The 12,969-nt window shown below is 39.6% G+C and overlaps 1 protein-coding gene across 4 annotated transcripts in view; it reads left to right on the forward strand.

The window, feature by feature from the left end:
• Positions 1-2: 2 nt before the first annotated feature.
• Cnst (consortin, connexin sorting protein) overlaps positions 3-12,969 on the forward strand; it is a 102,859-nt gene continuing 89,892 nt past the window's right edge. Inside the window, exon 1 of one of the 4 annotated variants that reach the window (XM_021265501.2) lies at positions 3-202. The gene's annotated coding sequence lies outside the window, so the exon portion shown is untranslated. Of the gene's footprint in view, positions 203-2,122; positions 3,480-12,969 lie in introns of those variants that run through there. The other 3 variants (XM_004853486.4, XM_021265502.2, XM_021265503.2) reach the window with 3 other exon arrangements.

Consider the following 12,969-nt stretch of genomic DNA (forward strand, 5'->3'; position numbering starts at 1 on the left):
CTCCGAGGTCTCGGGTCGGCCAGCCAGCAGGGAGGGGCGCGCACAGGGAGGCGGGGCGGAAAGGCGAGAGGTGTCTAATCCGCCCGAGCCGCGGGAGACCCGAGCGAGCTCCGTGACAGCTCGTCGGCCGCCATGTCAGCGAGCGGAGCGAGAAGCGCGGCCGGCGCCCGGTGGTAGCCCTGCCTGTGCCTCGGATTCCCAGGTGAGAAGCGGGAGAGCGGTCAGCCGGGATGCGAAGCCTCGGGAAGCCCCTCGCTCCTCCCCCTGCGCTGCCCTCCTCCCGCGGCACCGCCTCTGCCCTCGCGGCGACACCTCGCCGGGCGCCCTCACCTCGCCAGCCCCTGCAGTCGCCTGTTTTCCTCTTTTCCCCGGCGGCGTGGGGCTCCTATTTCTGCGCATCGCGCCAATTTCTCCCTCTCCAGGGACGGGCGCCAGGGCGTTCCGCGCCCGCCTCCCCGGAGAGCTGCGGCTTCTGATTTCCCCCGGTCTCGGCTGCCCTGTTACCCAGAGCCTGGGCTGCCCACCCCCTCCGACCTGTCGCCCCCACCTCCTCCACCACCACTTTGGTTGGAGCCACCTAAGTGTCCCTCCCGTACCTCCCTCAGCGGCAGTATTTACCTTACTTAATTCGCGCGTTTGAAAGACATAAATTGAAGATAAAAAAATTGAGATTCAAAAGCTTAAAATTCCTTTCTTGGCAGATTAAAACCTCAGGGGTGCTTATTTTATTCTATGTGTAAACTTACTCTTAAATATACTGTACTGTGGAGTGCAATGTAAAAGACCAATTCCTAAAAATAGGATGCTGTAATGGAAATTTTGGCAGTCTGCTGGACAGTGTTAGAAGACCCGATTCTTTGAGAGCGTTCTCAGGATTTGAGGATCATACTCAGAAAGCGCTTTACCCATTATCCTTTCCATTAAAGCAGAAAACTGCAGCCAGTCACCTCCTTAGTTTAAAATATGTACAATCCTTTCTGCTTACTCTACAAGCATAATTGAGCTTGGTGTTTAAATGCACAAGGAAAAGGTTTCTGAGGAATGTATTACCTAATAAACAGCCTGAAGATGATTTTCAGCTGATGAAATTTAGATGGATAAAGAATTGATAGCTAAACACCACCTTTTTGGATTACTGGGGCATGAAACTATCTAGTCAGCTGTGCTGGACACTCTGGGGACTTACTCGTTGATTTTAATTTCTTCAGGTCTTTCTATGAAAAATTTTTAGAAGTGACTTTTGCATCCTCTCAACACCTGAGAAAGCTTTTCCCCCCTTCTTTAAAAAAATTATCATAGATTTAGAAATACACTGGTCCCCCAAGAGCCTTGGAGGCCTAAATATTTTAAAATCAAATAAAGCCAAATGATGTCTTATGGTAGCAGAAGAACACGACCCACTCTGAAATATATTATTGAATTTCTCACTTTTAAAATATAGTTTTTAGGGCTGGTTGTATAGCTCAGTGGTAGAATGCTTGCCTAGCCTGCTCAGAGCCTTGGGTTTGATCTCTAGCCCCACACACATTCACAGAAATACATATATCTTGCAAATAACATTACTGAAAAAAATACTTATTTTAAAATCCATTCTCTTATCTTATAATGCTTGGGGGCCAAAGTTTGCCTACTAAGTCCTAGAGAAACTGAGGTGATTCTTTTTTAACTTTGTTTTTTAGTATTTTCTTTTGGTTTTGGGAAAGATAATTCAGTTATAATTTTTTTTTTTTTTTTTGGCACCGTAGATCGAACTCAGGTCCTTGCGCTTGCGCAGCAAGCGGCGAAACCACTGAGCTAAATCCCCGGCCCCAGTTATAATTCTTTTTACAGTCTTTACGGTTAACTCGCTGTGGTTGAAGATCCTTAAATAATAGAGACAGAATGCCATACTATTTTTTTTAAAACCCATATGCTAAAAATATAAGAAATGTCCATGTCACTTTAAACATGAATCTTGTATATGTAGTCAGTATTTAGACTTACTTTATTAGAAAAACTTAGTATATTTTCTATCTCATTTTCTTGTATTGTTTTGCATCCTGTGTTATTTTTGCCTTTTCAAAGTTGTCTTTCAAATGGTACTAGGACAAAATTGTTCTGCAGATTATTTTTATGATTGTTTAAAGTTATTTTTCTTATTAACTACCTCACCTTGGTAAAGAAGGAAAATACTACTTTTTCTTTTAGCTTTTAAATGACAACCATAATTGAGAAAGACCAAATGATAATCTTAGATTGTTATCAGAAGCAACACTATAGGTCTGTAGCAGTACCATTCAACAGAAATATGCTGCAAGCCACATAAGTAATCTGAAAATTTCTAGTAGTCACATTAACAAAGTAAAAAGAGATAGGTAAGTTAATGTTTTCTGTGTGTTTGTGTGTGGCACTGGTGTTCGAACTCAAGGCTTTCACACTGAGCTACATCCTTAGCCCTTTCATTAGTTTTACTTTTTAAATTTTATGGCAGTCTGATGAAGGTGGTAAGTTGCCTAGACTGTGTTGGAACTCAGAATCTTCCTGCCTCAGCCTCCCAGAGTGCTGGGATTGCCGGTAGAAGACACCGTATCCAGATGTACATAGCTACCTTTTATTTATTTCTATATCATTTCAAGTAATTAAGGTTAAAAATGAGATATTTTCCAAGCCAGCATGATAAACACCTGTAAGCCCAGCACTCGGGAGGCCTAGGCAGGAGCATGGATGTAAATTTGAGGCCAGCCTGGGCTACAACGTAGTAAGTTTAAGGCCATCCTGAAGTACATAGTGAGACAGTGTCACAAAGCAAATGAACACAGTAAAAATAAGGTATTTTCCATGATTTCATACTAAATCTGCCGATTCTAGTGCATTTTTATTTTTATTACTCTCAGTCCTTTTTTTTTTTAAATTTCAAGCCAGGTCTGGCCAAGTTGTCCAAACTGGGATGAACTTGCAGTCCTCCCGGCTTAGCTCCCAAGTACTACCTAGAATTACAGGTGCGCGCCACCATAGTCCCCAACTGTACTGTACGTGTTTACACAAACAGCAACACAGATTGGACCAGCCACATTCCAAGTGCTCAGTAGTGACATATAGCTAAGGCTTGTTTTGTTGGGTAACACAGATCTATAGGATTGCTATTTAATATTTGGGATGCTTTGATTCTGTGGGGGTAAATTTAAAACTCCTTTTCTTAAAGTACTTTGTTATTCAAACTGAGAAGATTCTGTGCCAGGAGAGTTCCCAGAAGTCTTCCTCAGAGTGTTGATTGTACTTCTTCAGTGAGCCCAGGTGCCCAGCTTGTTTAGGGAGGATCATGAAATGAGTAGAGTACTCAGTCATTTCCTGCGTGTCATTGTTTCACTGTGTTTACCTCTGTGTATCAACAGTGCACTTAGGCACTGTGCAAGTCTGCCTACTAAATCTGTTGGCACTGAGTAGGGAGAGCTTTGGGGCACTTCCTACAAGAAGATTGGACTTCGTTGTGAACAAGTAAGGTACTTGTGTTGTAGTTATTTTTTGAACTAGTTTCAGATACGGCTAAAAGTTTTAGAAATGTACTGTAATGTGTTAATGTCTACATTTAATGTCAAAATTAGCCTGAAGGCCTAGTTAATATTTATTGTAACTTGATACAAGAAACACGCCCCTTTCCCAACCTTTATAGTATCAAAGAAATTTTATATTTCGGTAAACAAATTCTTTGTAATATGTAGTCTTTATAGATCTGACACAGTGTAAGGCAGTGTGTGGAGAATTACAAGACTAAATACAGAATTGGGTGATGGGGATAGTTATTGGTGTTGTTTTGTGTGAGAGGTAGTACCTTCTGTAGGAAAAAGTAGTGTTTTCATTTGCATTTAAAGTAGGTGGCTATCACTTGGCACCTTTTCAGTTGGATAAGAAGGAAAATGCAAATGGGAGGAGGAAATTGGGACATGTAGGGGATTGTGGAAAGTAGAGATACAAAGTAGCAAATACACAAGATGAACAGGTGGAAAGACCTAATACACAGCAGGAGGAGGACCATAGTGAATTCATTATGTTCATGGTTTGGGCTAAGTGATTATATTACATTGTCTCCCGACACAGGGAGGAAAATGTTTAACTATGTGCCGTGATTTTGTTTCACTATTATAACCATTTTACTATATATCTTATGACATCATATTGTATATTTTACTTTCTTTTTTTCTTTTTTTTTTTTGGTACCGGGGATCGAACTTCGGTCCTTTTGCTTGCGAGACAGGCGGTAGAACCACTGAGCTAGATCCCCGGCCCCCATATTGTATATTTTAAATATTCACAGTGAAATTTATTATAAAAAAGAAAGAGGGGCCCAGGGATTTAGCTCAGTGGTTTTGTTACCTGCAGCGCAAGCGTGAGGACCCAAGTTCGATACCCCCCCCCCCAAAAAAAGGCTGGGGATGTAGCTCAGTGACACAGTGCCTGCCTGACAATCGAGAGGTCCTGAGTTTGATCCCCAGTACCAAAGAAAGAAAGACAGTAAGAAAGAAAGAAACCACCAAGCTGGATGCAGTGGTAGATGTCTTTCAATCCTAGAGACTCAGGAGACTGAGGCAGAAGGATCACTTAAGCCTAATAATTTCCAGGCCAGCCAGGGTAACATAGTGTGACCATGTCTCGAAAAAAGAAAACATGCTGCTTGCATTCTACAAGTTAGCCTAAGCAAATTTATTTTAATTATTTGTGGAAGAATAATTGATAGTCTGGCAATTTTCAGTTTTTTTAAAAAAACCTTTATAAGATTTAAACAACTTACAAAAGGATTACATTCTTACTGAGAAATTCTAATTTAATATATGTATGTCTTGATACTGTTATGTAGCATTCCCTAACATAGGGCCTTCATGATTCATATGAATACAGATTTTTTATTTAGGAATTATGCCCATGGAGGAAATTATATTTCCTTTCAACCCAGGAATACTTTTGTTTTTCAAGCAATTGAAATACTTCATAGCTGGGTGTGGTGGTTTGTTGTTTGTTTTCCGGGTGATACCGGGGATTGAACTCAGGTCCTTGCACAAGGCAGGCAGCAGAACCACTGAGCTAAATCCCTGCCCCTAGGGGGTGGTGGTTTATACCTATAATCCCAGCACTCTGGAGGCTGAGGCAGGAAGGGCATGTTAGAGGCAGCTCGGACTACACAGTGAGATCTTGTCTCAAACAAAAATTCATGTGTAATATTCCTATAGTATATTCATATTTTTATAGTAATGCATCATTTAAAAATTCTGAAGGATAGATTCATATTTCTTGAATTATTTTATTCTCAGTGTGGTTTTGTTTATGAGTCAGGATCTCCTTATGTAATTCAGACTGCCTTGAACTTACTATGTTGTTCAGGTTGCCCTTAAACTCAGGATCCCCCTGCTTCTGCTGGGATTGCAAGCATGTCCCACCACAGCTCGATGAACAACCTGCTCTTTAACATATTTGAAGATATAAACTTTCTGCTATTGCAGCACTCCACTGTGCATCTCTTTAGGACTTCCTGTTTTCATCATCGACCCATGGGAAAGGAAAGATGGTGTGTGCCTATCAAAATAATGACAAATCAAAAAAAAATTTTTTCTCCTATAGGCGCTCTAGTAAGAATTCTGAAACAGCAAGTGGCAAATTTAGCAATCTTTGTTGACATTAGGGCATTGGACATCCTAATTGACAATGTCTGAGTTATTGTAGAAATTAACATTATTTTATAACTATCATATGTAGTAAATTGTCTTATGAAATTAGTTATCCTATTTCTCCTTGAAATCTATCTGATTAAGCTGGGTGTGGTGGTGCACATCTATAATCCCAGCACTGGGGAGGCTGTGATGTAAGTTTGAGGCCAGCCCGGGCAAGGACAGCCTGAACTATAAAGCAAGACTCTTGTCTCAATAAAACAAAACAAAAACAACAACAAAAATGAAAACTATCTGATTAAGTACTTATTTTTTCTTATATTAGTTGTACTCTGAAAACTCAGTAAATTAGGTGGCTGTTTTCTAATTTGAATGAAGCTACCATCACCTCTTAAAGCACATTATATTATATAGATTTTGAATTAAAAACTTCCTTTAAAAATGTCAGTTTGGCAGTGACATAGGAGAGATATAACTCCCAACCTGATGTGTCCAGTTCGTGTTCCCCAAAATGGTAGAATGAATTCCAAGGAACAGTGGAGATCAAGAGTGGGAAAGATTTGGGAGAGAGAGAGAGAGAGAGAGAGAGAGAGAGAGAGAGAGAGAGAGAGAGAGAGAGAGAGAGAGAGAGAGAGAGAGAGAGAAAGAGAACTGAAGGGGGGAGTGTGTGTGCTCAAAGTACTGAGACACACACATTGGGAGCTGGGAAATAGGAATGGAAAATAGGAATAGCTCCTGAGAGGCAGGAAGGGTCCCGGGTGGTTGCTCCTCAAGGTCATCTCTTCAAGAATGTTTTATAGGGGAAAGTCACAATTGGGTATGTGGGTCAAACTATAATCAACCAATAAGATTATAAGTATAGCCGCTTAGCACAGTTTGTAAGAGCTGAATCTCGGAAACAGCCCAAATGCCCATCAGCTGCCGAAAGGATAAAGATGTGGGGTTTTTTATACAATGGAGTACTACTCTGCCATAAAGAAGGATAACTTTGAGACATTTCTAGCTAAATGAATGCCCCTTGAGACCATATTCTTAAAGTAAAATAAATTGGACATGAATGTTTAAATACCACATTGTTTCTCAGGAGAAACAAAGTGGAAATAAGGACCAAAATGTATAATAAATATTGGGAAATGGGAAGAAAATTTTCAAATGAGAAGGGGAACAGGGAGGGGGGAGGGGGGAGGGGGAAAGAAGGGTCAAGGAAAAAAGGAATAGAAGGAAAAACTGGAAACAAAGCTTTTGTAAATAAGGAGGGGAAGAGGGGTAGAAGGGAGGGGGAATGGGAAAAAAAGAAGCAAGATATAGCATGTAGAGGTACAAATTCCTTATGATGAATGTGATCATTATGTATATAATGTACCAATAAATGTTTTGCTTCAAAAAAAAAAAGAGTAGGCGCTTAGCTAATGTTGGCCCAGTAGTAAAGTGGGCCAAGTAGCAAGGGCACATGGGTGACATTATTAACCTTGTTCTATGCTCTAGTCTTAGCCTTTAGTCTTAGTGGTAGAGAGGATTATCCCTAGTGAGATACTGTTCTGTTTGTATGGAAAATCCCAAAAGCCTGGTACCAATTACAGCAGAATGTCAAGCTTCCATTTATCTCTCAGGGAAGTGTGTAAATCTGGCCATTGTGACTTTAATCTCGAGGTCTTGCCTTGTTCACATGGCCTCCAGGTGCAGTTCCAATGTGTTCTCACCTTCTTCCCTGATTCTCTGTAGGGCCAAGCCCCAACTGCCTGTTAATTTCTCTCACTTAGCTGCTATCTAGTTGCCTATAATAGTAAGACTAAGAATACTATTGTTCCTGGGTATTGAGTGTCAATTTAAGGCTAGATTTTCCACTTAATGTTCCACTATGTATTTTTATTTTATTGGCTTTTTCACTATTTCTGTCTTCTACAGGTAGTTTTTACCATTGTATAGCTTACTCTTAAATGGAATTTTTAGATGACCTGAAAATCATTGCTTAAGATTTTTCAGTGAGGACTTCTGTGAAAATGTTTTATTTATTGACACCCAGTGGAAATATTTATTTTTACCTTATGAATCCACAAAAAATAGTTTGATTTTTTTCTTCACCTTGAAACGTGGAAAAGGTTTACATAAACTGAATTGTAAAAGGATTCATACAAAATGACCAATGTTATTTCCTCCCTCAAATTTAACTCTCAGATAAAAAGAGTGGAAGTTTGTAGAACTGTACTGTTTAGAACTTCATGTACGAAATTTCATTTTATGAAAAAGACCGTGTACTCATTTTGTAACTCATTTCTCCTTCCTTCCTTCCTTCCTTCCCCTCCCTCCCTTCGTACTGGAGAGTGAACCCAGAGCCTTTGCACTAAGCTACATTTCCAGCCCTTTTTCCAGGGTCTCTCTAAATTGCTCAGGCTGGGCTCAAATTTATAATTCTCCTGCCTCAACTTCCCAGAGTACTGGGATTGTAGGCTTGTGCCACCACACCTAATAGTGACATCTTAACCCAAACTCAGCCATCAGGCTTTATTTTCAATAATTTATAGAGTACTCCCTAGGCTGTGCACCCACACCTAGGTGTTTAGGGTTTTGGTGGTTTTTGGTACCGGGGATTGAACTTGGGTTCTTGCGCTTGCGTAGCAGGCGGTGAAACCACTGAGCTAAATCCCCGGCCCTAGTTTTGGTTAGAGGTGTGGGGATAGGACCTAGGGCCTTGGATATGCTAGGCAAGTACTATACCGTTGAGCTACATCTCTACTCCCCCTAGGTACTTTTGCTCCAATTATTTTTAGATTTGTTATAAAGTTCTTTGCCATGCTACTCAGAATTATACTGAAAGCACTGGGTAACCATAAAATGCCAAAATTAGAAATAATCCCATGTGTCTTATTTTAGTTATATAATAAATGTTCTCTGACTAGGAAAAGAAAGATGGTTCTCTTATTAATATTACATTTGAAATTTAACTTAAGAATACATCTAATAGGCCTTACATCCATCAAAGCTTATCCTTTTACTATCCAGAGAAAGGTTTGTTTGAAAATAACCTACAGTAAAAAGGTATTTACATTTAATTCAGGAGGTTTTTAAATTTTATAAGGTGGCCTCTTGGTTGCTTATAGTTTTTTGCACATTTTGATGCCTATGGGCCCCCCTTCGCCTCCAGCTGTGTGTCTAGGGAAAACCTAGGGATGGCCTACTAAATCTTAGCACCCCATGGGGCTTTGTTTTTATGTGTGGTTTGCCTTCCCTGAAAGCCTTAAGGAGTGTATTTATGTGGGCAAAAAAATGATAAGCAAAAATTCTGGTCCAGGAACATTTATCTATGCTGAAGAAACCGGAGCACAAATCATATTTCCCTCTGTCCTCTCCTTTCTCTGTCATAAAAGTTAGAATAATCCAAAGAGGGAAAATGTCAATAAATTTTAACCTGAGAAAACATGGTTATTTAAACATTAATATTTTTAATAAGGATCTTTAATTTAGCAGTCATAATCCATTGCACTCTCTCTTCCTATTGACCATGTGTGGATTGGCCAAGAAGAAACTTTTAAAGTACAAGGAAACTCCCAGTTTATTGGAACTATACTATGTATCTCTGGAGGAAAACCTATTCTACCAGCATTCTTCAAAGCCCTGGAAAGTATCTTCCTCTGATACAAATTTTTGTCTGTTTTATCCTTTTCTCAGGACTTCTAACCTAGAAAAAACTGCCTTTAATTTTTTCTTTTCCCAAACCACATCAAAATATGTTTTCTTGGATGACTCGTTTCATGAAAGCACATTCACATTTACACCTATCAGCTTTCCTCCCTAAGAACTTTCAAGCTAGAGATATGAATCAGCATATCACCATTATCTCAAAAATCAGAATAAGGGTTAATATTGTAGATATTTGTTTATGTTTTATTATAGGAATGGAAAACAGTCATTACCCATTTGACATACATACAACATTTTTGGGGGGGCGGGGATACCGGGGATCGGATCTCAGGACCTTGCACTTGTCAGGCAGGCATGGCGCCACTACAAAAACTTCTTGAGCTGGTGATGTGGCTCAGTGGCAGAGCATTTGCCTAGCACACATGAGGGCTGGGTTCAAACCTAGCACTGCACTGCAGTAAACCAGTCAGTATAATTAGCATAATTTTTAAGGAATAATGAGAGTTTTTAACCTGAGACCCAAGAGCAGGCTTCAGGGATCCATAGGTCCCTTTGATATTTATATTAATTTTATTTTAAGCCAGTCAGCATGTGTCCAGTGCTTTTAAAAATGTTTGTTGTCAGTGTAAAAATTTGCAAATTATAAGTCAGTAGGACAATTCAATTTCAAAATGGGCAAAGATTTTGAATAGATGTTTCTCCAGAGCTGGTCCACAATGGCCAATAACACAGGGAAGGATGTTCAACATCATTAGCCAGTAGGGAAATGTGCATCGAACCCCGCACTTCACACTCGAGGTAGAGAAATCCGAATGCTCCTGCACTGCTGGTGGGAATGGAACATGTATGACCCTATGGGAAACAGTGTGTGGTTCCGTAAGCTAAGCATAAAACAAGCATATGAAAAAGACCACCTGTTACGTGATTGATCTATTTGAAATGTCCAGAATAGATAAATCCATAGATACAGAAAATATATTAGTGGTTTAAATGGTTTCCCACAGCTAAGTGAGAGGACAGGAGAATGGAAAGACATTGCTAGTGAGGGCAAGGAGGCTCTTTTTGGATAGGGTTCTAGAATGGATTATAACGATAGTTTTGTACAGCTTTGTGCATATACTAAAAACTATTGAATTGTATATTTGAAATAAGTAAATTATATGGCGTACTAATGACATCTTTATAAAGCTATCATTCAAAACCTCAATTGGAAATAACACAAAACAAAACAATAATAAAAAACCTCAATCGGAAGGAAGCCAGGCATGGTGGCTGTATGTCTATAACCCCAGTTACTTTGGAGGTTGAGTCAAGAGGCTCTCAAGTTCAAGTTCACACTGGGCAATTTAGAGACTTTGTGTCAAATCAAAAAGGATTGGGGATGCAGCTCAGTAGTAGAGAGCTTGCCTAGTGTGTGAGAGGCCCTAGGTTTCATTCCTGGTTGGAGATGGGAAGGGAGACCTCTATTGAAAGAAATACGTGTTTACCTTAGGAAATGTGTGAAATACGGAGAAATACAAAAAGAAAGTAATTAGAATTTTTTTATATGTTCACTTTTCATTTCAGTAGTAGGCTAAAAGAAAATGATGTAAGCTTATTTATGATTTAGATCAACATCTTTTTTTTTTTTGTACTGGGGATCGAACTCAGCACCTTGTGCTTGTGAGGCAGGCGGCGGCACCACTGAGCCAAATACCTGGCCCTAGACCAACATCTTAAAACAACATTCTGTTATTATGAGATTTCAGTGCCCAAGTTTGTATTTCTGTTTATAAACATGGTGATAAAATTACTAAATTATGCCGTTGAGGGTACCATTATATAGGATGTTTCAGAAACAAATGTTGTTCAGTAGTCAGTGAGGAAAAGTGGTGGGGGAGTTGGCTTCTCCTGTGCCTGTGGTCAGTAAGGTGCGAAACTGGCAAGAACCTGTGCAGTCACGGCGTGTACCATATTTAATTTCTGAACAGAATTTTAATTTTTACAGAGCTGTATCATGTTAATTAATGTTATTTAAATCTTACTGGTGTTTTTATTGCTTCTATTTGTGGAATCGTTTTGGTTTAATAATTGTGTTAAAAGCCAGGTGCGGTGGCACACACCCTTTAATCCCAGAATTTGAGGGGCTGAGGCAGGAGGATGCCCTTGAGTTCAAGGCCAGCCTGGGCTACATAGTGAGTTCAAAGCCACCTTGAAGTAGATAGTGAGATCTTGTCTCAAAAAACCTAACAATAATAATAATAATAATAATAATAATAAATTGTGTTAGAGCTATAAGCACATAAAAATTCTTAGCTCAGTGGTAGGTGCGTGCTTTGCACATTTGAGTCCCTGGGTGCAATACCCATACAAAAAATCTGCTTTATATCTTTTATTTGTTTTGTTTGTTTGTTTGTTTGTTTTTTTGGAGACAGAGTCCTGCTGTGTAGTTCAGGCTGGAACTCACTGTGTAGCCTAGGCTGGCCTTGAACTCATGGTGATCATCCTGCCTCAGCCTCCTGAGTGATGAGATTACAGGCGTGCACCACCATACCTGGTGTGTTTTTATATCTTCTGGTGAGATTATAAGTAAAAATTTTATGTCAGTGCTTAAGGGTCATCATAATTATGCCTTTTAGTAGAGCCATTCAAGAGAAATAGTGGCATAAATGCTTTGGATTAAAAGAACTTTTTTGTTTGTTTGTTTGTTTTGTTTTGTTTGTTTTTGGTAGCAGGGATCCAACTCGGGTCCTTGCACTTGCACAACAGGCTGGGAAACCACTGAGCTAAATCCCTGGCCCGATTGAAAGAACTTTTAAAGATGTCTATCCATTCCCCTGATTTTATTGCTGAAGAAATTAAAGCTCGCAGGGGATAAGTGTCTTGTCCAGGCTCTTAAAATTATTAACAGAGCTCAGATTAGAATTTAATATTTGTTGTTGGTTTTTTGTTTGTTTGTTTTTTACTTTACCACTTTCTCTTATTTTCAATCTCTACTAAAAGCTTGCCTAGGGCCAGGGATTTAGCTCAGTGGTTCTGGCGCCTTCCTTGCAAGTGCAAGGTCCCGAGTTCATTCCCTGGTACCAAAAAAAAGAAAAGCTTGCCTTTTACTGTGGTTTCTTGTACATTTGTTGTTTTCTTAAATAGAGTATCCCTGGCCACAAATTACACTTAATTCTTTTGTCCTGTTACTTTTCCCTCCCCTACCACACACTGCAGTAAGCCTGATAGTATGGACTTTGGCACTCAGTTAACGTAAGAATCCATGGAAACTTGGCCTTTAAAATTTAGGCAAGTGCCAGGGTGGAAACATTTTAGTCTTGTTCAGACATGTTCTTACCTTTAAAAGTAAGTATTTTAAGTATTGAATTAGGCTTTTATGTTTTGAGGAACCATCTTGCCCTCACCCCCTCTTTTTATGTCTATATTGGGATTGAGCCCAGGACCTTCACACTGAGCTACTTCCCTAGTTTTTTCTTTTTTCTTTCTTTCTTTTTTTTTTTTTTTAACTTTGAGAAACCTCACTAAGTTGCAAAGTTGCCCAGGCTGGTATTGAGCTTGTGATCCTCCGTCTTAGCCTCCCAGAATGCTGGGATTATAGGCATGTACCACCATGCCTGGATCCATTTTTGTTTTTCTAGGACATTGTCAAGTTATAGTTTTTTAGAAGATCACTAGGTGGACATCCTCCCTTATAGGAAGGAAAATAAATTTT

Source organism: Heterocephalus glaber, unplaced genomic scaffold (assembly GCF_053883595.1).
Source record: "Heterocephalus glaber isolate CG9 unplaced genomic scaffold, H.glaber_assembly_v1.0 deba00001600, whole genome shotgun sequence".
NCBI lineage: Eukaryota > Metazoa > Chordata > Mammalia > Rodentia > Bathyergidae > Heterocephalus > Heterocephalus glaber.